Source organism: Bos indicus, chromosome 2 (genome assembly GCF_029378745.1).
Source record: "Bos indicus isolate NIAB-ARS_2022 breed Sahiwal x Tharparkar chromosome 2, NIAB-ARS_B.indTharparkar_mat_pri_1.0, whole genome shotgun sequence".
Lineage (NCBI taxonomy): Eukaryota > Metazoa > Chordata > Mammalia > Artiodactyla > Bovidae > Bos > Bos indicus.
The window spans coordinates 92,240,587-92,264,072 of record NC_091761.1 but is presented as its reverse complement, the minus strand read 5'-3'; the positions used below and the strand labels follow the sequence as shown (position 1 = coordinate 92,264,072).

Below are 23,486 nucleotides of genomic sequence, written 5' to 3'. Positions count from 1 at the left end.
AGGAGGGAAGGGATATATATATATATATATATATATATATACATATACACATATAATTATGACTGATTCACACTACTGTATGGCTGAAACCAACACAAAATTGAGATACAATTTTCGACTAATTAAAAAATAAAATGTAAAAATAATAATAATAATAGAATACTATGAAACAAGCAAAAAAATGAGTGAAGCTGACTCTGTGTACAAAAAAAGATCAACATGGAAAGATCTTTGAGACCTTATTGAATAAAAAACAGCAAAATGCAGATAGTGTGTAAGATGCTTTTGATATTTAAAAAAGGAGAAATAAGAACCTAAATTTAAATTTGTTACTATACACATAAAGTAACTAGAAAAATTTATAAGAAATTAAATATAGCAGTTGCTAATAAGAGGTGAGCACAGAAACTAGGAATATGGGGTACAGAAGCAGCAGAATTTCTCACTGTTTATTTTTTAAAACTTTTATTGAAGTATATAGTTGATATACAATATTGTGTTAATTTCTTCTACACAGCAAAGTGACTCAGTAATACATATATATGTGTGCATAAGTTGTTTCAATTGTGTCCAACTCTTTGCGACCCCGTGGACTGTAGCTCACCAGGCATCTCTTTCCATGACATTCTCTAGGCAAGAATACTGGAGTGGATTGCCATGCCCTCCTCCAGAGGGTCTTCCCAACCCAGGGACTGAACCCGAGTCTCTTACATCTCCTGCATTGGCAGATGGGTTCCTTACCACTAGCCCCACCTGGGAAGCCCAATACATACATATATACATATATATATATTTTTTTTTTTTCCTGTGCTGTACCGTAGGACCTTATGGTTTATCCATCCTATATAAAATAGTTTGTTTCTTTATATTTTTATAACCATGCAAATATATAATTTTTTCAAAAGCTATACTTTCAAATCAAAGAAAAATTAGGCAAGCCCCCTGTTTGATTCTGAGGATGCTAACAGGTCTCTGTTTTAGCATGAAAGTTAAGATTTCCAGATTAATATGCCCAGTCTTCACTCACTCACTTGTCCTTCTTTCCGTCTTTCACTCAACAATTGTTTATTTACAATCTACTGTGTCAGAGGTGCTATACTAGGCCCTGGAGATGCATGAGAACAGGACCCACTAGATCTCTGCTTCAGGAAATCTGCATTCTCGTCCAGGGTCTCTTCCATTTGGGGTCAGGGCAAGGGGTCCCCAGTTAGCATAAAAAGACTCTAGGACCCATATCAACAAGTGTTGCTTCATTATGATATCCTCTCAAGTGCAAGCACATTAAATCTCCATTGGTACAGAGTTCAAAAATTCAATATCCTTGATTTTTATGAGCAAACAAGATATATACAGGCTGGAGGCATTTTTGGTTTCTCTCAACAGCACCTTTTTTTTTTTAAAGTTCCATAATATCTTTTATTGTGTATAATACAATATAATTTGAAACTCTATTCCAAAAATGGGCCTTGCTTATAACTTATCTAGGGTTGTAATCATTTCCTGTGATTTACATTGATGGCTTTTTATTAATGCTCTAGTATTATACCACATATCACTACATTCCTTTCCTTTCTGTTTTATTTTCTTCTTAGTTTTATTAGTTTACATTCCATTTTGATTAATTTTTCAAGCCAAATATCTGTTTCTGGGTGTTCATACCAGTCCCTTGAACAGCAGTCCCTTCTTTTTTCTTTTCTCCTACTCCAATTCAGGCAGATAAGAGCTGGTGATAGTAAAGCTCATTCGAGCTCAGTGTGTGTTTGTGCATGAATGTGTGTGCATCTATAATTGCATCAGCATAGTTCAGAACTGAGCCCATTTGGTTAGTGATACAAAGCAGCGCCTTCACGGCTGTCCAATAGAAATTTCTGAGATGACTGGAAGGTTTTCTGGTGGTCCTGTCCAATACGGCAGCTGGTAGCCACCTATGGCTACTAAGGACTTCCAGTGTGACTAGAGCAACTGAGAATTGTATTTTTAGTTTGATTTTATTTACATTAATTGGAATGTGAAAAGCTGGCAGGATAGAGATAAGATGTGAATGCAAGGTATAAGGCTCCAAAGAGAGTATCCAGCCATCCAAATTGCAGCCACCAACAGCAGACTCAAACCAGTCAATTCTAAAGAAAATCAACCTTGAATATTCATTGGAAGGACTGACACTGAAGCTGAAACTCCAATAATTGGTCACCTAATTCAAAGAACTGGCTCCTTGGAAAAGACCCTGATGCTGGGAAAGATTGAAGGCAGAAGGAGAAGGGGACAACAGAGGATGAGATGGTTGGATGGCATCACCAACTGGATGGATGTGAGTCTGAGTAAGCTCTGGGGGTTGGTGATGGATAGGGAAGCCTTGCATGCTGCAGTCCATGGAGTCACAAAGAGATGGACATGACCAAACAAGTGAACTGATTGAACTAAAAGCAGAAAGTTCCCATAATGGGAATCTCTGAGTCTTGGGTATGCCAATCAGATGGTGAAGGCTTTTTGCTTTGTAAGGAATAGTCCCCACGGATTAGAGATGGTCTCCAGGTAATTTCTGAGATAAAATGGAGCACAATGCCTTCTTCTCACACTCAATCATAAAAGTGAAGTCAGCAAACATCAAAGAGATTTGGTTAAAACTCTAGGCAGGCTCATTAGTGTTCAAGGCTGAATTCTAGTCCTTGGTACACATCAGGAACATGGGAGAAAATGCCATCCCATGGATGACTGAGCCCCTCAATCTGTGTTTGGGGGAAGATGGACACCCATGGGACATCAGGAATGCTAGAGTTAGGAAAGTCAACTAATTTTAGACCTCACTCACTGGTGGGCATGGGCTCATATCACATAGCCCAACTGGGAAGGATTAACTCAAGACTTGAATGTAGTTGTGCCAGTGGATAAAGAGTTTTCTGTATCTCCAGGTAGATGGGCTCAGATAAGCAGAAACTAACAAGTGATAAGTCTATCCAGTTCAATCTCCTTCTATATCTACGTATGCATGCTCAGTCATGTCTGACTCTTTGAGACCCCATGAATGGTAGCCTGCCAGCCTTCTCTGTCCATAAAATTTTCCAGGCAAGAATACTGGAGTGGGTTGCCATTTCCTACTCCAGGGGATCCTTCCTAATCAGGGATCGAACCTGCTTCTCCTGTGTCACCTGCATTGGCAAGCAGATCCTTTACCACTGTGCAGCCTGGGAAGTCCTCAGTCTCCTTCATGAGTGTGTGTGTGCTAAGTCGCTCCAGTCATACCTGACTCTTTGCGACCTTATGGGCCACAGCCCACCAGGCTCCTCTGTCCAAAAGATTCTCCAAGCAAGAATACTGGTGTGGGTTTTCATGCCCTCCTGCAGGTTATCTTCCCGGCCCAGGGATCTAACCCATGTCTCTTATGTCTCCTGCATGGGCAGGCAGGTTCTTTACCACTAGCACTATCTGGAAGCCCCCAGCATCCTTCATTTGTTCCTTATTACCCACACTATTGGTGTACATACCCCACCTGAACATTCAATGCTCTCCACAATATGGAGCCCACCACTGTGCTCAACCTTTGTCTCCACAGGTTTCCCCCACTTCTATGCTGTGGCCAAACTTGGCTGTGCATACTTCCTTAACCACTCCCCAGCCTCACCCATCCATGTCCTCACTCAAGCTGTTGCCAGAAATGCTCTCCTCTAGCATCTCCATCTGTCAAAACCCCATCCACTCTCATGGTTTATTTCAGGGCTTCCCTGGTGACTCAGATGGTAAAGAATCTGTGTGTAGTGCAGGAGACCCAGGTTTGATTCCCTGAGTTGGGAAGATCTCCTGGAGAAGGGAATGGCAACCCACTTCAGAATTCTTGCCTGGAGAATCCCACGGATGGAAGAGCCTGGTGGGCTACACAGTCCATGGTTTATTTAAGGCCACATATTTCCTGAAGTCCCTTCCCTGGAATCCACAACTGCATTGCTTACTTCCTCCTTGGAACCTGTGGCCCTGGGTTGGTGCTTCTGTTTCGGCTCTTGTTTTGCTCCTCCTTAGGCTATGGGCCGGAGAAGGCAATGGCACCCCACTCCAGTACTCTTGCCTGGAAAGTCCCATGGATGGAGGAGCCTGGTAGGCTGCAGTCCATGGGGTCGCTAAGAGTCGGACACGACTGAGCGACTTCACTTTCACTTTTCACTTTCATGCATTGGAGAAGGAATGGCAACCCACTCCAGTGTTCTTGCCTGGAGAATCCGAGGAACGGGGGAGCCTGATTGGCTGCCGTCTATGGGGTCGCACAGACACGACTGAAGCGGCTTAGCAGCAGCAGCAGCAGCAGGCTGTGGGCGTTAGTGAGTCTGTCTGATCTTGTCTCCTATTCTGTGAGCACTTTGAGGATGGGGCTCACATTCTGTTTGGCTGATCGTGTTTGACCCATGGTTGATTTCCAGGAATTATTGTTTTTGAACTGGATCAGGATAGTTCTATACCTGGCAGAAATTTCAGCTATAGTCACTAAAAAAAGAAATCTTTTGCTCCAAAAATGAGCATTTATCTGAAAACTACATTATTGTGCCATGGAATATTTTTCAAATCAAAAGTGGCACCCTGGTGACCTAGAGGTCATATATGGCCTCCATCCATACTTTGCTTGACACACCATGTTATTTTTTAATTGTCAACAACATTTAAAATGTTGGAGAGTTTACATAAAAATCCATGTTTCTAGACTTCTTGAAAAAAAGAATCCAATCTAAATTTGCCATTTTGTCAAGGTCCCTGGCTAACCCCCTGCCTCAGATCTGCAGGGACTAGACTTTATTCGTCCTTTCTCACGTTGGATGTGCATAGTCCATGCACCTTTAACAATGACAATGATCCACTCATGTCACTGGTGAAGCTCATCTTGCCAATTTTTAAATCATACATGTTCTGATGACTTCACTGGTTATTGTTTTGGCCTTTGACTTTCTGTATCACTCATCAAACTCCCAAGAGTGCAGCACATGCTCAGATAGAAATATGATTCAGGTAATTTTGAAGGACCATAATGAAGGTGGCTCCATGTCTGTGGTCAACTTTCCTGCAATTTTTAGACATGAGACAATTAGTCAAGGGACTGGGGGTGGTGGCAGAAGTGGTCGACACTTGAAAAGGCGTAAAGAGAGTGAGACCCATGTGCTGTTGGATACTAACATTTCATTTCACATCCATAACACCTTTTGTGTGAAGATTTCCAAGTAGATTTCAGGAAGTAATTGAGCCTCACAGCACTTGATGAGAAGGGGAAGTGTTTTGTTCAATTTCTGATAGAGGGAACTGAGGCATTATTTGTTCACTACTGTAAGGACTTCTCTATGAGAGGACTAACTGGTGGTTCAATGTAATTATCTTCATTTCAGGCCCCATCCCTAATCACTCATTCTTATTCTTTGGTTTCAAGGGTAATTTATGTTAGATCAATTTAGACTCCCTCTCAGAATTTAATCAATACCATCTGCATCTTGTAGGCTGTGCTTGGCTAAAGCTTAATCTTCAAAAAAAATGTAGGGACTAAAAGAGCATAAACAGGCAAAATGCAGAATCAGGTCGCTCTCTGACTTAGAGGAAAATTTCAAATTTTTGATTTTCAAAATCCCTATCCTCCATTTTCAATATTCCTTTTGTCCTCTCTCTTCCACCTAACTAGTGTGACAGCAGCTACTTGTATTCAGCCTTTATTTTAATGTCTTCTTCTTGAAACATCTGAAGGGAGACTTCTAATTTTTTTGACCCATGAAAAGTGGAAGTTTTTAAGAAAAGAAAGATCTTGTTAGCCAGATCAACACTTCAAGTGTCTAGCAAGTGCTTTCAGTGTAGAAAAGAACAACTGCCTTTGACTGTTAAATCCATTACCCTAATCACACTTTAAATGAACCATTATGAGGCACTGATTTATATAACGTCTTCGCAAACACAGTATTTCTAGAGCGCAGTTATTCATGGTATTTTGAGTAGGATTTGGTCATTATGTGTTCTTTGTAATAATCATCAGCACTCAAAATGACTTTTCTCGAAAGATTATCTTTCCAGGGCCATGTCCCTAACCAAGTAACAAAAAACAAATGGAGATTGCAGGAATTAAACACCAAATTGTCTGTTGCTTCACCAAGTTCACGGGCTAACCTTTCACCTCTGGAAGGATAGGATTAGATACAACTTGGATAAAGGTCATTTAAGAGCTTTCTCCTATGTACTTTTGGAACCAAGAGAAGAAAGTGAATACATGGATTTCTCCCCCAGAAAATCTTGCTTCAGAAGAGAAAAATTACAAGCAATATTTAGGGGTTATTTCATGCCCCCACAGCAAGATCTTGACATGGGCAGATGATGGTTTTCTCTAAGCAGAATTTCTGAGTCTCCAAGTCAGCTATAAGGGAGCAAATTGGAGCTGTACCAACTTAAGCCTGGGAAGATTATTCTCCCTCCTTCCTTCCTGAGTGTGGACAAGGTTCATCCCCAGCCTCAGCCATTTCTGATTTGCCCCTTTGGAGCCTCTGCCAACTGCTCCTTCCCCAGTGCATCCCTTTTTATTACCATTCGATCATCGGCTTCTTGTGTCTGTCATCTCCTCTTGTAGCCAAGTGACCTGCCCTGGATCATTCCATGCTCTGTATTTTTCTAAATTACATTGTTCTCTGGAGTCTGTTGCCCAATTGAAAGAGTTACACAGTCTTTCTCTGGTAGTTACTCAAGCTATCAATCATTCTGTAACCACCTGTACTACCGTTAACCTTCTTCCTGTCTTCCAAATCAAAACCCATTTCTCACTTCCATATGTCAACACCAGCCACAGGCATTGATTAAATGTCTTTCATTTGAAAGCACGCAGTCCTGTTACCCTTGCCTACGTCTGAATGCCTCCCATATGCTCTCCATGCAAGCCTAATTCTTCTGTTCTCTTCCTCTGGAAAGTCATTCTTCATTGTAATAAGTTGCCCAAAGTAAATGTATTCATCATCTTTTTCTCTGACAACCATGTTTCTCCACTACGGGAAATTAAACACTGCAACATATGGCCTGAGCAGCAAACTTTAGTGCTTGTTCGCTCAATTGTTTTAACACATTGCCGCCTTCACATAATATTCTGTTTGCCACTAGCATGTCAGCCTTCCACTTGACATATGCATTAGACATGTTAATGGCAAGACAGAAACCAACCGAAGCTGACAGTATGACGAAAGAAGGGTAAGTGCCTATTAATTACTAAAATTCACTTTTTCCCACTATTTAAAAGGTGGGGGGACAAATGAATGTCTCCAGAACATGCCACCACATTAGCCTGCTGTGGTGCCATCTGATGGTTTTTAAAACCCCAAGTACTAAGGAAGAGCTTTGTGTCTACTCAGCAAGGCCAATACAAATGACATGAACCCTGTCCATCCGCTCTCTCTGCTTCCCCAACCAACCACTTACACAATGGACAGGTCATGGTGGCTGAATGCTTTTTGTAGCCATCCAAACACCACTAGTACCTGTTCCAGAATTCTTTTCTCTCTTACTTATGCATGTAACCTGCCCTGTAAGTATATTCTAAATCTATATTTTTACTGAAGATAGAACACATTTTCTTCTGGGACATTGCTTCAGAGATGAGATTAACTGTTTATGACTCTTTGGGGTTCTATTCTGAATCTACAGATGCTGAAGTCACCTTTCAGGTAAGAAACTTTGATCTTGGAATTAATGAGAAGAAGTTATCATTTATTAAAAAGCAGGTTTTCCATTTTTAGATTTTTTTTTATTACTACCCTTTCATTTTCAGGACATATTCTTAGGACATATTCATGTCCCTAAACAATTTTTAAAAAGTTCAAAAGTTTTTAAGTGGAAACTATAGTGATTTTTTTTTTTACATAAACAAGTTAGAGCTATATTTGAGTCTTGGCTTTTACTCAATGCTGGAGGATCTCCAAGAGCCAGTGGGTTTCCTAGAATCTCTGTGATTAGTCTCTGTGACATTTCCTGAGACCTCAGAAATCCATGGCTCCTGGGGCATTCCCCTATCAATAACTGTATCATCATGAACTCACATATATAGTTCCAATAGTTACCCAGGGCTTAATTGAAAGAAACAATTTATGGATGTCCACCCATGACCCTGACCCTCTGAAAATATATCTTGAAACTCAGTTAGATGGCAGAGAGCTGTATTCCAGGACCTCATTACACTGTTTCTCTATAAAATTGCTTGTACGTTGACTTCAATATCAGCAGCCTACACTGAGGGACATTACCAGAAATACTCCTGTGGAACTCACTGTATTTCCTATGAGATCATTGTTTAAGGTTATCAACTGCATTACCCAGCGTCCTCTCAATAAGGACCTATGTGACAATTTTTTTTTTTCAGGCTATAGTACCAAGAATACCTGAGCCATAGCTGAGACCTAGATTTATCTTTCTGATTTAAAGAGCTTAGAGCATGTAAGTAGGAACTCATGATATATTTTTGTATCCTAAATTCTTTGAAGGATATCCTTTTTTATGACTGCCCTTATTTTTCTATTACCCTGATTTTCTCAAGTATTTATTCTTAATTGAATTGAACATTATAATATACACATGTATCTTGTCCAATGACCTTATACACTTTCTAAAATAAGGTAAGTTATATTAATAAATGTATAAATATATACCTAAAAACCAGGCTTCAGAAAGTATATATTTATAAATATTTATACATGTATTTTTAAAAATACATTTCAAAATATACCATTCAGCAGAAAAACATGTATCAGGCACTGATGCTTATTGTGTTTACACAACACAACACCAGTAGGAGAATTTTATCTGTTCTATCAAGAAAATACATTTCTTCTCATAGGGTAGGAAGCTGTAAGAGAAATACAGGAATACATGTTTACTATGCATTGACAGAATACACTCAAACAATTGCACATAGAAATATATTCAAGAGTTGGGAGAAACAGTCCAGGAAAGTAACTTTTGACCATCTTGATCTACCAGTCTGCACATGACAATAATACTGTTAATATTACCAAGGTAAATACTTATACATATCAAAGAGTTTTTTATATTATCCAAATAGGTATTCATTCACTCCATAAACATGCATGGAGCAATGTGCTGGGCACAAGAGGTACTGGGATGAATGAGCCACAGCTCACTGCAACAGAAATAGAAAAATGACAAGATATGCAGCATTTGATGTGACTGTGAGACATTCAGGTAGATATGGACGTCTAACAGAATATTCTAGACACTGTAGCTCAACATCACCTTTTATAGTTACAACACAATTATTGGGTGGAACACATTCTGCTGGGCGAGGGACGTGTTTGTAGGTCAAAGTTGAATGCTAGCAATTGCTCTTTGTCATGACAGCATTGACAGAATGGCTGAATTAATTCACTAAATGGCATTCCTGTGCACACAACACAACACAAATAGTAATAGTAATATCAAAGAGTGGAAACCATTCCTGGCATTATTCTCTTCCCTTTTTGTCTAGAACTACAAAGTATCTTTAAAGTAAGTCACCAAGTGAATTTTTTTCCTGATATTGTCATTACACGAGCCTAAGAGAACAGAGAAATTTGTACTGATCCGTGAGAAAGGTTAAAATTTGGACTTCTTTTTGAAAATCATGACTCCAATATTATCTGTTTGGATTAAAGTACATCCTAGGGTTTCCAGGTTAGCATTTGCAGTGAAAGGTTTTTTGTTTACTTCTATATTTAAGAGAAACCCTAAGAAGAAAGTAGCCCACAAAATTGAGTAAGTTGAAAGATCAAAGTTATTCAGTTGAATTGCACCTAAAGCAAGATGACAGGAAATACAGTCTTCAAACACAGCCTCTATAGACACACCAATTAGGAGGCTGTCAAACTACACTCTGACGGATCAAGAGAGGCCCTGATAACAAACATTGTCATAATTCAATTTTGAGGCCACAAAGTTCTGGGACTTTTTTTGAGACATCTGACAGGAGCCCATTTGGTTTGCTCTTCTGCTTTGTATACTATACAGTATGGTGAAATCTTGGCACAGTAACCCAGTGGATACAAAGTGGATTTCTAAGTCAGGAGCCTTCAAATATCTTCCCATTACAAGGATGACTTACTGGATCTCCTAAAGACAGAGCACTTAAGATCTTAGTGTCTTAATTCTTCCTTTTTTTTTTTTTTTTTTTCTTTTTTCTAAAAGTATAACTGAGGCTCCGCTTCCAGTGGCAGGGTCTGGGGAAGGGGCGGCAGGCGCCATGTCGGGCCACGAAGGTGGCAAGAAGAAGCCCCTGAAGCAGCCCAAGAAGCAAGCCAAGGAGACGGACATTTCCACTCAAGGACAAGGACAAGGAGGAAGATAAGGCATTCAAGCAGAAGCAGAAGGAGGAGAAGAAGAAGCTCGAGGAGCTAAAAGCAAAGGCCGCAGGGAAAGGCCCCTTGGCCACCGGTGGAATTAAGAAATCTGGCAAAAAGTAAGCTGTTCCTTGTGCCTGAGGCAATGATAACCCTTAATTCCATTCCTGTTTAAACCCCTGGATTCCCTGCCATAATATCTGTTGCCACCTATAGCTAGAATGAAGTGTTGTCTTGGAACCTATTGTACATTTAAGAATAAACTTTTGTAAACAAAAAAAAAAGTAAAAAAAAAATAAAAGTATAATTGAGTTACAATATTTGTGTTAGTTTCAGGTGTGTAGCAAAGTGATTTGATGATATATACACATATATGTTTATACATATGTATTTTGTTTTAAATTCTTTTCCATTATAGATTATTAAAGACAATGAATACAGTTCCCTGTGCCTTAGTGTCTCAATTCTTCTTGCCACAAAGTGTGATAAATAATGGGGAAATTAGTAGGATGTTTCTTCTCAAACCAAATTATTTCTGCTGGAGTTTCTTGTTTCTGTTACATTTATCTGGTTTTGGAAATCCAGTTTCACCATTATATTCTTAAAATTTATCAGAAGTGGAGACAGTAGCCTAACACCAGACTCATCCATTAAAAATGTTTCCTCATTGTTTCTTTTCTTTGTACCACCCTGACCTGTACCTTCTGTAGTAGACATTCCTACTACTCACCAAGGTTTACAATTTTCCTCTCCTCTGAGAACATCATGAGGTTTGTTTGGGCCAGTGGATGTGAACTTAAGAATAGTACTTGATGTCTTGTTGTTGTTCAGTCCCTAAGTCGTGTCCAACTCTCTGTGACCCCATGGATATTAGCACACCAAGACTCCCTGTCCTTCATTATTTCCTAGAGTTTGTTCAAACTCATGTTCATTGATTCAATGATGCCATCCAAGCATCTCATCCTCTGTCACCCCCTTTTCCTCTTGGCGTCAATCTTTCCCAGTATCAGGGTCTTTTCCAGTGAGTCGGCTGTTTGCATCAGGTGGCAAAGTATCGGAGCTTCAGTTTCAGCATCAGTTCTTCCAATGAATATTCAGGAAGAACTGATGCTGATAATATCCAATGAATATTCAATATCCTTTATGATTGACTGATTTGATCTTGCTGTCCAAGAGCCTCTCAAGAGTCATCTCCAGTTCCACAGATCAAAAGCATCAATCTTCAGCGTTCAGCCTTCTTTATGGTCCAACTCTCACATAAGTATGTGACTACTGGAAGGTGGCTCAGACAGTAAAGAATCTGCATGCAATGCAGGAGACCCAGATTTGATTCCCTGGGTTGGGAAGATCCCCTGGAGAAGGAAATAGCTACTCACTCCAGAATTCTTGCCTAGAAAATCCCATGGACAGAGGCATGTCCATGGGTCACAAAGATCTGGACACAACTGAGTGACTTAATGTGAGAATTTGTGTAAAATTGTCCGTCTTCTCCTTTGGGACTATGTTGATAGGGATCGGTCTTGAGAACAATGGAGTCTGGAATACTGAGCTGTCACAGAAAGAAAATGAGTTTCTCAGACCCAAAGCAGACTTTGCATGAGTAATAAACCTTCTTCTTAAGTCACTGCTCCAATGTTAAATCACTAAAAATGTTGGTGCTGCTTGTTATCTCAGCATAAACTAGACTATCCTGGCTAATTTATTCTACTACTTTCTATTACTGTGTCTTCTACTCGATTTCACACATGAGGCCCATGAAAAATTTAAATATATTTCTTAAAAGAAGTTAAGGGAAAGAGAATATAGAAACCAGATTTGGGTTCTAGGCCTTAAGGTGCATTTTGCTGGTGGACTCAAGCATCATGTCTTAGCACTGTTGTTTGAATCACATATCTGGAATGAAACAAGCTCCTGGACAAAGCCATCTATTGCTAATCACACCTCTGTCTGGTTAAGATATTCACTTATTCAGATAGTCAACATATATTTAATAAGTAATCGTGGCAGTCAAGGAGCTAAATCCTTACAATACAGGAGTGAACAAAATAAACAAGGGCTACACGTTCATGAAACTTCTGATCTGAGAGGGAGAGAAATATGCCTGTACATACACATATACATGAACACATAGAGAGTAAACAAATGTATTATTTTGGTTCTATAAAGAAAATAAGCAGAAGGCAATATGAGAATGGCTGTAGTGAAAGATACTAGGTTTTCCCTGAAGAAATGACATTAAAGCTGTGCCCCGAATAACAAAGAAGCCAGAAGTGCAAAAATTTGGGAGAAGAGGCTGAAAGCGGGAGAAACAACAAATATGGAAGCTCTGAGATGGGAAAAAGCTTGCCTGTTACAGAATCCAAAAAGAAAGCCAATGTGGCTATAGCACAGAATAAAGAAAGGAAGGTGGAAAGTGGTGTGATCAGAAGGGAACAAAAGATCTGGAAGACTCAGTAAAGAGTTTTCATCTCACTCTTAACTGCAATGGAAAGCCACGGGGATCTTTTCAAAAGGGAGGTGACTTGATATGACCTATACTTTTAAAAGATCACTCTAGTTACTCTGTATAAAGTAGATGATGGAGGGAAAGAGTAAAAAAATGAAGTAAGTAATTGGGAGGTACTGCAGTTGTCCAAGCAGTGGAAAGGAAGCGATGCAATATACATGGTTTGAGATGGACATCAAGCTTTCCAAACTGATCTCTATATTACAGTCTCCTGGGATACAGATCATTTAGCATCTTCAAAACTCAGGTCACACCCCAGATCAATTAGATCACAATCCTGAGGGTAGGACACAGCTCTCAAAATTTGGTGCTCCCCAGCTGATTCCTATGTGTGGACAAGTTTAGGAACCACTGATACTGAAATGCAGAAAGAGAAGTATTAATGATACTGACAATTTCATAAGCAGTTTGGGGGGATGTTGGTGCTATTAAATGAAATTGGAAAGACCTAGTAAGGAATAGGTTTGGGATGGAGGCTGTTGGAATCAAAGGTTCAGTTTGGGATGTGGAAATTCTTGAGATGCCTGTTAGGCATTGTACTGTATACTTTGTATAAGTGAAGATCACACAGGCAAGGGAGAGGTCAAGGTTATAGTTTTGACTTCAATGTATGTACTTTAGACATTAGTATAGAGATAGCATCGAAGCCGTGAAACAAGATGAAACTACCTAGTGAGTATAGCCCGAGAAAAGAGAAGGAGGGGACTCTAAGGATTTAGAATTTACCATGACCTGCTGTCTGAATCTGCTGGTCTCCTTCACTTTGCCTCGATCCCTTGCCTGCAAAGGAGAATGGTGACTTCCTTTCTGCAACCCACTCTGCAGTGAGTTCCGCATTACCTCTTTCTTTAACCTAGCTACTGAATCTGGTTCTCAAGAGAACCCTTCCCTCTGTTTTCTGACTCCTTCTAATTAGCGTCTTGGGATAATTAGATATCCCAAGGCCTGACTCAACAACTTCCTACCTAATGAGACCATAACTCTGCTTCACAATGTCCTATATGAAGTGCCGATGAGAACATCCAATGCCGGTCACTCTGCTGGGCAAGCTGAAGAATGAAAAAGCCTGACCTCCCCCAAGCTCTGCCAGCCTCCTGGTACATCACAACTGCCTCTCTCTCAACACATCAATGTGCAGATGATTTTAAGACTCATGAAACCATGTTGTCCCTGCTTCTTTGTGCTAAGCTCCTATGTAGAACTTATTTCTCGAGTTTCTATAGGGTCAAGTTAATGCTGCCATTTTATCACTTTGAATCAATGAAGTCTAGGCATTTGACTCTATTTTCTTAGTTTTCCTGAGAAGCTGCTATACCAATAGCTCTCAGCTCAGCTACAACTGCAGAGCCTGCCATGGGGACCGGCACCTGCCCTCTGTTTCCATTTTCCACTCATTGAATTCAGCTTAGCAGCTGTATCCATTTCCCAACTTTAAACTAATGAACCCATCAGCTATGGTTTCCCCCAGGGCAGCTTTCCAAGGTTACCTTATTACAACACAATATCTTTAATCATATTTAATCATACATTGAGACGGAAAAACAAATAACTCCCATCTGACTATAATGGGATCTCTTTCCATATTATATGTAGCTGTTTAAAGGTCTTCTTCAAAAAGCAATATACAAAGTGTCTCTAGTAGCTTGAGTAATAGTAGAATTATGATATGTAAGTGTTCAGGGGCCTTAGAGGTAGATCAAGAAGTTATTGATTTTCTCTAATTGGATGAATGAGCTAATAATCTATACCCTTGAGATCATCTTGAGGATCAGATTTTCTACTACAAAAAGTCTGGCTTGTTTGAGAGTCATTTCAGCTTTTGGGTAGGGAGAGAAAAGGGAAGAAAGTGAAAAGAATTTTTGTTAAAAAATTCAATCAGTGGGAAAGGTTAACTAATTTACTTAACCATTTTTCTTTTGGAAACAATCCTTCTCAGGATGTGAAAGTAAGAGAGGCCTTTTGAGGACATTTGGAGACCTTTGCAGTTTTCCAGCCAAAAGTCTCTACAATCCTCATCAGTTATAGAACAAATCCCAGTGTGATCCAAATAATCTAAACCTGATTTTTACAATTCCACATCCACGGCGGAGGTGGAAGGCTTAGAAGACTTGTCGGCACACTGGCTTTCCCAAGCCTGGCCTATGGATCAGAGCATGTGGAGATTAACTACACATGTTCTCCATCAGCAGAATCATGCTGCCGAGATGCCTGGCCCTCATCACAGGAGATCTGGTTAATAAAAACCGGTGTGATAAAAATAAACAGTAAAGCAATATTTTGTTTTCCAGCCCAGCCTTCAATCTGAATGTGGGAGAGAGCATCCAGAGGGCTCTTTCTCCCCAAAACACACATGCAAAACTTTCATTAGTGTCAATGAGACAAACACGTGTACAGGGAGGAAGACGCCGAGACCCCACAGTGAGCCGTACCAGAGCATAATCTTGGAAACTTGTGAACTGAGAACACAGGGCTAGTCTGATGGTTGTATACATGGAGGAAATAATGAAACCAAGATTGCTTTACAGGGCTCTTTTATACGCTATCCACGTGCATGTACTTATATGACAAATGCAGGGGAAGACCCACATATAAAATAGAAAGGAGAAAATGAATGTGCATTGAGGTGAAAAAAAGAGTGTGTGTGTGTGTGTGTAGTGTTTGTTCTCATACACTGCAGGATTATAAGTTTATCATATGTACAAAAAGTAAAGACAGCAATTAACATGTTCTAATCCAAATATCTTGGATTTGACCAAGCAGAGGTGTTCCTTGCAAGGCTCATTTACCTACTCCAGAAGGGGAAAGTTGGAATACAGGACGCACTTTAGATTCTACCCAAGGTAGGCCCATGGACCCCTGGGTCAAGATTTGATCCCCTGAGTGACAGCCACTGAAAATGGCTATAGCCTGTAGGAGCCCTTCCCTTGTCTCTAAGCATGGTGTGCATGTGTGCCTAGTCCCTCAGTCATGTCCAGTTCTTTGTGAACCCATGGACTCTGTCCATGGGATTTCCCAGGCAAGAATACTGGAGTGGGTAGCCATTCCCTTCTCCAGGGATCTTCCTGGCCCAGGATTGAACCTTAGTCTGCACTGCAGGCAGATTCTTTACCGTCTGAGCCACCAGGGAGGTCCTCTAAGAATGGCAGGCACTTGCAAATAACGTTTTCATTTGTGCTTTCTCTACACATTGTTAACCGATAAGGCTACTAACAACTGGAGGGTCATGCTGTAATTTACAAATCAGAAAACACTTTGTGAACAGCCTTGACATCCATGCTCTATCAAGGAAAAGAAAAAGCAGCTCCTGTTTGGAGGATGATGAGCACAGACCTGTGTTATGGGAGGTCCTGGCACGTGGCAGGGTGCAGTTACTCAGCTGATGACAGGCATCCTTACAAGTCTGCAGCCCCAAGTTGCAGAAAGTACCCTTCTGCAAATATTAGCAGTCTGCAGTATTGAGGAATATAAGTGAGCTTTTGGAAATGCCTTTAATTCTGAGCTCAATGATCAATCTTGACACAATTCAAGAGAACAATATAGTTTTAAAGTTACACAGATGTGCCCAACAGTTACTTTCTGTTTCCATGTCATGAAATGCATTCTGACAGGGACAGGCAGGAGCTGACTCAACAATGTGCTGTGCATAGTCACTCACTCGTGTCCAACTCTTTGCAACCCCATGGACTATAGCCCGCCAGGCTTCTCTGTCCACAGGGATCTCCAGGCAAGAATACTGGAGTGGATTGTCATTCCCTTCTCCAGGGGATCTTCCCAACCCAGGGATCAAACCGGTGTCTCTTACGCCTAACCTGCATTTGCAGGCGGGTTATTTTCCACTAGCACCACGTGGGAAGTCTCAATAATGGTATTCTGTAATTTGGTAAAGTTGGCAGTTATTAACAGGAAGCATCCCATCAGCTCGTTTTTGTGGTCACATGGGGAGGAGAAGGGAAAAGAAATATCAATAATACAACTGTTACCATTTCTATTGGAAAAGGGAATACCCACTACAGTATTCTTGCCTGGAGAATTCCATGGACAGAGGAGCCTCGTGGGCCCCAGTCCATGGGGTGGCAAAGAATCGGACACGACTGAATGACTGACATGTTCACTGCACTTCATGCATACCAGGCACTCAGCTAAGCACCTGACAGACATTACCTCGACCCATCCTTAGAGACCCACCTGTGAGGCAAGTGATCTAACAGATGAGGAGAGTGAGGTTTAAGGAGGCTTTGAGCAACTTGCCCAAGATGGCACAGCTAGGGAGTGCCAGATTTCGACCCAACTGTTCATCCACAAACCTATGTCTTTCAATCCTGCTCTGCTGCTTCTCCAATAGAGGAAAGATTCCCTCTCTTTGCTTGAAAGGAGAGAAAGTAAATTAGGTCCTGGGAAGCATTAACAGAATGTTAAATGCCCACACCAGGGAGAGATCCTTTTGCTTTCCTCAGTATTACTCATTCTCCTTAACAATGGATTGCACCCGGATTAAGTTAAAAGTCCTGAATAATTGAAAAGATGATAAATCAAAAATAAATTCAGTACATCGAACTCACTGAACACCATAGCTTAGCTTAGCTTGCCTTAAACCATGCTCAGAACACTTATATAAGCCTGCAGTTGGCAAATCATCTAACATAATACCTATTTTATAGTAAAGTGTTGAGTAAGCTCATGCAATGTATTGAGGACTGTGCTGAAAGTGAAAAACAGATGGCTGTCTGGGTACAGAGTGGTTGTAAGTGGATCAGTTGTTTACCCTTGTGATCCTGCGGCTGTTGCCACTGCCCAGGATCGCAAGACAGTATATGATTATATCATATGCTGCATATCACAAGTCTGGGGAAAAAATCAAAATTCCAAGTATGGTTTCTACTGAATGTGTATTGCTTTTGCATCTTCTTGAAGTCAGACTGCTTAAGTTGGGGACCCTCTGTAGGTGCTGTCTGTGCTCTACCCATAATCCCTCAGGCCTCGTTCCATGTATAAGCATACAAGTTGCTGCCAACACCTGCAACATCCCAGCTCCAACAACTGCAACTGTTTATCTGAAGGATGTCCTTAGGTTGAGGGAGCCTGCTTTGTTCCCACGGACAGCATGAAGTTCTTGGAAATGCACGTCCTCAGTAGGATAACCCTTAACTCATGACTGATGGGTCTGAAGACACCCATAGCCAGCTGGCCAGTCCCTGATAAAACACCAGTGTGTGCTCTATACTGATCCAGACCCATTGCTGGATTGAGCCACAATCACCAAGTGAAACTTTCATCACTGGTGTACCCTTGTTTAGCCTCCTTTCCTTCCAAGTCCCACTCTCCTTGTCTCCTGAATTTCTCCATGTGCAACTGAAGTATGGGGAGGAGTTTGTTGTTGTTTAGTTGCTAGGTCATGTCAGACTTTTGTGACCCCATGGACTTAGCCTGCCAGCCTCCTCTGTCCATGAGAAATCCCGGGCAAAAATACTGGAGAGGGTTGCCATTTCCTTCTCCAGGGGATCATCCTGACCAAGGGATCGAACCTGTATCTCCTGCATTGCAGGCCAACTCTTTGCCACCGAGCCACCAGGGAAGCCGGGAGAAGTTTACCAGTAAGAAAAAGAATTAACAGATGACTTAAACCTTATCTTAGTTGAAAATGGTTGCTATTATCAGAAGTATGCTATGTTTTTTTTTTTAATTTCAGTCTCAAAAGACTACCAATCAAAATAAATAAAGTAGTTGGGAAGAAAATCACAGCTAGATATAGAGAAGATTTCTTGATTACAAAGGTGACTGAACACTGAAACTTTCTCTCTTATCATTAAAGACATTTCCAGAGGGAATGGACAGCTACCTAGATTGCCAGAGAGTAATTTTATATCACAATTGAGAGAATGAGTTGGGTTTGAGTCCATGAGTCTTCCCTGTATCTCAGTTTCTTAACCTATAAAGTGGGAGTAAAATGAGACATCTCACCTCATTGTTGTGAAGACTGGGTGAGATTTAACACACTTAGGTTGATAAGCATAACAAGGAATCCATAAGTGGTAGCCATTATTACTGATTTTTATATTTCTAGATGCAGAATGGCCCCTTGAAGTTATTTCAAGTCTATAATTTTATGCCCCTTCCCATTCTTCCCAAAGCTTGACACTGGAAGTAGAATGCCAGGTTCATTCCTATGAAAGTATGAAAAGTGTTAGCTACTCAGTTGTGTCTGACTCTTTGTGACCCCAAGGACTGTAGCCCCTCAGCCTCTTCTGTCCTTGGGGTTCTCCAGGCAAGAATATTGGAGTGGGTTGTCATTCCCTTCTCTAGTATATCTTTCCAACCCAACCCAGGAGTCTCCTGCATTGCAGGCAGATTCCTTACCATCTGAGCCATCATCCCTACTAGGAAGAAAAAGAACCCAGGAGAGCTTGTGAAAGATGCAGCATCATCACTTCCCAGGAAAAGTGAAGGATTCTAAAGATGAGGACATCATCAAAGGCAATTGCCAGCTACTGTTCAAGAGAGAGCATTGCCCTAGCAGCTCACCACTTGCAAAAAAATCAATACTCACAAAAGTTAGTAGAAAGGCTGCTGCTGCTGCTAAGTCACTTCAGTCGTGTCCGACTCTGTGTGACCTCATAGACGGCAGCCCACCAGGCTCCCCAGTCCCTGGGATTCTCCAGGCAAGAACACTGGAGTGGGTTGCCATTTCCTTCTCCAATGCATGAAAGTGAAAAGTGAAAGTGAAGTCTCTCAGTCATGCCTGACTCTTAGTGACCCCGTGGGCTGCAGCCTACCAGGCTTCTCCATCCATGGGATTTTCCAGGCAGGAGTACTGGAGTGGGGTGCCATTGCCTTCTCCAGTAGAAAGGCAAGTTGCCTATAATCAGGATGCCAGCAATCTGGGGAGACGGTGGACTCAGTGTCACCTAGAAATCATCTCCCAAGATTCTGCTCAACCATGAAAGCTTTTAAAGGAAAACTAGGAATTAATCTCAGTTAGTCATTGAGATGGGGGTCAGAGCCATCACTATCCCCCACTAAGTACAGATTTGTCAACTTTCTTGTGAGTTTGTTCATGAGATTACTGAAGGGGAAGCTAGGGAAGAGAGCTGGTCATCTGTTAATTACTTTCATTTCTACTTCTTCGATCTATGGAAAGAACCAAGAGAGGAGGCGAGGTGTGTGATCAAAAGATTTGAAAGATATGTTAGAGCCAAAAATAGTAGAGCATAGGGGTGCCTGGTTTAAGGTTGGTGGCAAGACAAAGGGGCATCCTGCAGAGAGCTCTTTTTCTGCCAAAAGCTGATTACACCTTTCAATAGTTTCACAAAATAAGATCCATTTACTAAGCTTTTACTATGTGCAAAGCATTGTACCAACCATTTCCTTTATGCTGCTTTATTTCATCCTCACGATAGTCATGGGAAGTAGGCATTATCCCTTTCATAGAGGAGAACACAAGCTCAGAAAAGTTAAATAACATTCTCAAGATCAAGTAGTGGGGCCAGACCCAGACCCAGGACTCCATGACTCTAAACTTCCTTACACTTCATTCCTAGTGGAATTTCAGAGGATACATCACCAGTAAATTGTAATTCCTCTGCCCCATAAATTTGGTGTTGGGATGATGGACTATAATCATGTCAGTGTATGAAATATGTACTTCACCTTGAAGAGTAACAGTTATTCAAAAGATAAGAGTCAACTTCAAAAGGCCACTGAAGCCAAGAGATCATTTCTACCCAAGGATGGGCTTCTAAAATCCAAGTGGTCCCTTACCTTATTGTCTCAGCCCTTAATCTTAAAAGAGTCAACCTCAACTGGCAAAACAAAAGCTACCCAATGTTTCCAAATTATTTTTTTTAGAAACTGTTGAATTGCTTGAAAAGTCTGGGAGAAATGAGCCCACTGCAAGCCTCTTTGCATTCAGTCCTTGAATTTCTACAGACTGCTGGCAGATGACCTGAGAGACATGGCCATGTTTCAGGAGGCTTTCCAATTTTTCCAACTGTCCTCTACCCTAATGAGCCTTGAGAAAAATACTGAAAAGTCCATAAGGACACTCTAAGAAGTTCCCTCCCACACAACCCCCCTTCACCTGCCAAAAAAAATGTGTGTTCATGCCAGGACCAGTAAGCAGGAAGAGGGGACAGCCAGATGCCTCTGGCATGAAAACTGGTGCCACAAGTCATTTTCACTTTTACTTCCTGCTGAAATTCTGGAAAACTGGTGTGAGGGTGACCACTCACTTTTGTTAGTGCAGAGCTTGGGAAGAGGGCCAGCATTTCTCCACTGACTTTTTTTAGACCAGAAGTTCCCATAGGAGCCCCAGTGAGCCTCATGCAATTTGCACTAAAGAGGAAATGATACTTGAGAAAGAAGCTATATTCCATTTAAACGTTTTTGAGTAATGGTGGTGGGGATCTGGAAGGTGGGGGAGTGAAGCCTGAATTTGTGCTGAGAATAAGTGAGGGACATTTTAGTCTTTCCATTAAGACAAAGAACTAGTATTAAGACAAGTACAGTCAAATTCCCTGCCCTGTTAGGAATCCATTCTTTTTTACGATGCCATATGCATAGCTTGAGGTTATATTGGAATGCATAAATCTCTTGTGAGCCTCAAAACGTTAAGCTGCCATTGTCCTCATAATTTCATTATCTCAGTTTCTGCCCTAAAACGTTTAACACTAATTGAACACCCGAGGTTTTCCTGTGAAGTTTATTTTCTGAACATTATTGAAGTGCTGTTGATAAAAGTCAGAATTTATGGAGTCAGCACTCCTTAAAATGCCATGATAGATTTGAGTATGATTTTTTTTAGAGCAGGGATATTTTTATGAATTTGCCTGGAATTTCAGCCTTTCAATCATTCTACATAATAAAGCTATCTATTTCAAAGTGTATTTTCCAAGAACCAATTTACTTTCCTGAACCTAATCTGTCCATCTCCAGGTTCTGGTTGGGCATACGTGGGTACCAGAATTATTTTATATTTCAGGTTGTCCCTTGATGTTTATTTTGTTCCTAATTAAAAATGCTTGACTTTTCCCCACCTATCTACATCCTTCATGCTCTGGTACAGACTGCCTTGAATAATGTAAATATTGATAGTCATCTCACTAATGACTGTTCATTCTTTTTCACTGAAAGAAATGTGTTTGCATGACTTAGAGCTATTAAGCATCCTTTAGTTCTCTAAGGGAAGGAACCAACCGTTTCCTCTAAGTTTCAAAAAATTATAATAAAGAGAAGCCATGTGTTAAATCTATCTCTTGGATATTGTTTGCATTTCAATTAATTTCACATGTCTGTCAGAAACTAACTCAAAGAAAAAGCTATGATAGGTGTCTCTTTTGGATTTGAATTAATATTTAGAATGCATATACATACGCAAACCACACACACACACAAACACACATAATGTATGGTATATACTGTTCAAAAGTGTCATCTCTACAAAGCATATGACTGCATTTTGGCTTCCGAAAATGAAGCAAAACCTTAGAGGTAAGTGTCCATTTCCTGTTTAAAAGAAGTAAGTTGTTCCTGGTTACTATAGTAACTGCCAACAGACTAGCATTTTTCTGTCATTATTATAATATGAAGAGAAAATAATCTATTTTAAATTATAAAGCATGGAGAGGCCTATTCGTCTAAAATGGGTCCTAAACTTACTGAAAAGCAGGAATAAGAGACGTTTGCTACACTTAGGATTGGAACTCCAATTTCTTTGACTGAAATATGGTTTCTGAAGGGCTAAGCAAAGGTAGATTGTTTATCCTGAGGCAGGAAGTACAATGACAAGAAAGAAAAATGACACGGTATTTCCAGCCTAGAAAATAAGTAAAAAATTCAAACCTCCTTTCACAAAGTGATACATAACTAAAAACCTGTTATTGTTTTTAGTACTCTAGAAATGTAGTCTGTCTCATTGTACATGTGCAGTGTCTGCCCTCTATTGCAATTTACTACCATCATCTACAAGCAGTAATTTATTTTACTCATAAAAGAAAAGACTTTCTCTCCCTTTCAATGAACTCTCCCTGTATTCACTCTCCACAACCCATTTAAAACCTTACTTCTGCACAGAAAGTTTGAAAATAAATAACCCAAAATATTAATGATGAGGGATGCTGTATGAATTTTACTTTATATTTTAATGTAAAATTAAAATTCTCTATAATGAATATGTACTTCTTTTATAATCTGAAAACTTTTAAACATGAAAAATGAGATAATGAGGAAGATACTTTTTGAATCACTTATGGGTCCAAAAGACTCTCTAAGAGCAATAAAATAATCTCCACATAACCCATACATAACCAAAGCCATATATATCAAAATGTATATGCTATAGCTGGAAAGGGTCTTAGATTTATCACTGTAATATACGTCTGAATATAAAATGTGGAAATTAATGAGTTAGCAATCCATTTTTAAAGGATGAGTTACTGACAAAGGAAATCCCTATTTAGAAGAATCTCCTTCTGTAATAATTCCCTCCTAGTATTTTCTTGTACACTGGTGAAATGCTGTGCATGAAGCTTTTCCCACACTGCTTTCTCTCCAAAGTTGTTCTCCCATCTGTCCTAGGAATAAGGGGCAGCTGAAGGCTTTCCTACATGGTCCACATTTATAGGGTCTCTCCATAGTGGAAGATCTCTCACATTGCCAAAGATTAGAAAAAG

General features: G+C 40.4%; 1 pseudogene; it reads left to right on the top strand.

The window, feature by feature from the left end:
- The first annotated feature begins 9,986 nt into the window (after positions 1-9,986).
- Positions 9,987-10,605, top strand: LOC109576741 (translation machinery-associated protein 7-like; annotated as a pseudogene).
- The last annotated feature ends 12,881 nt before the right edge of the window (positions 10,606-23,486 follow it).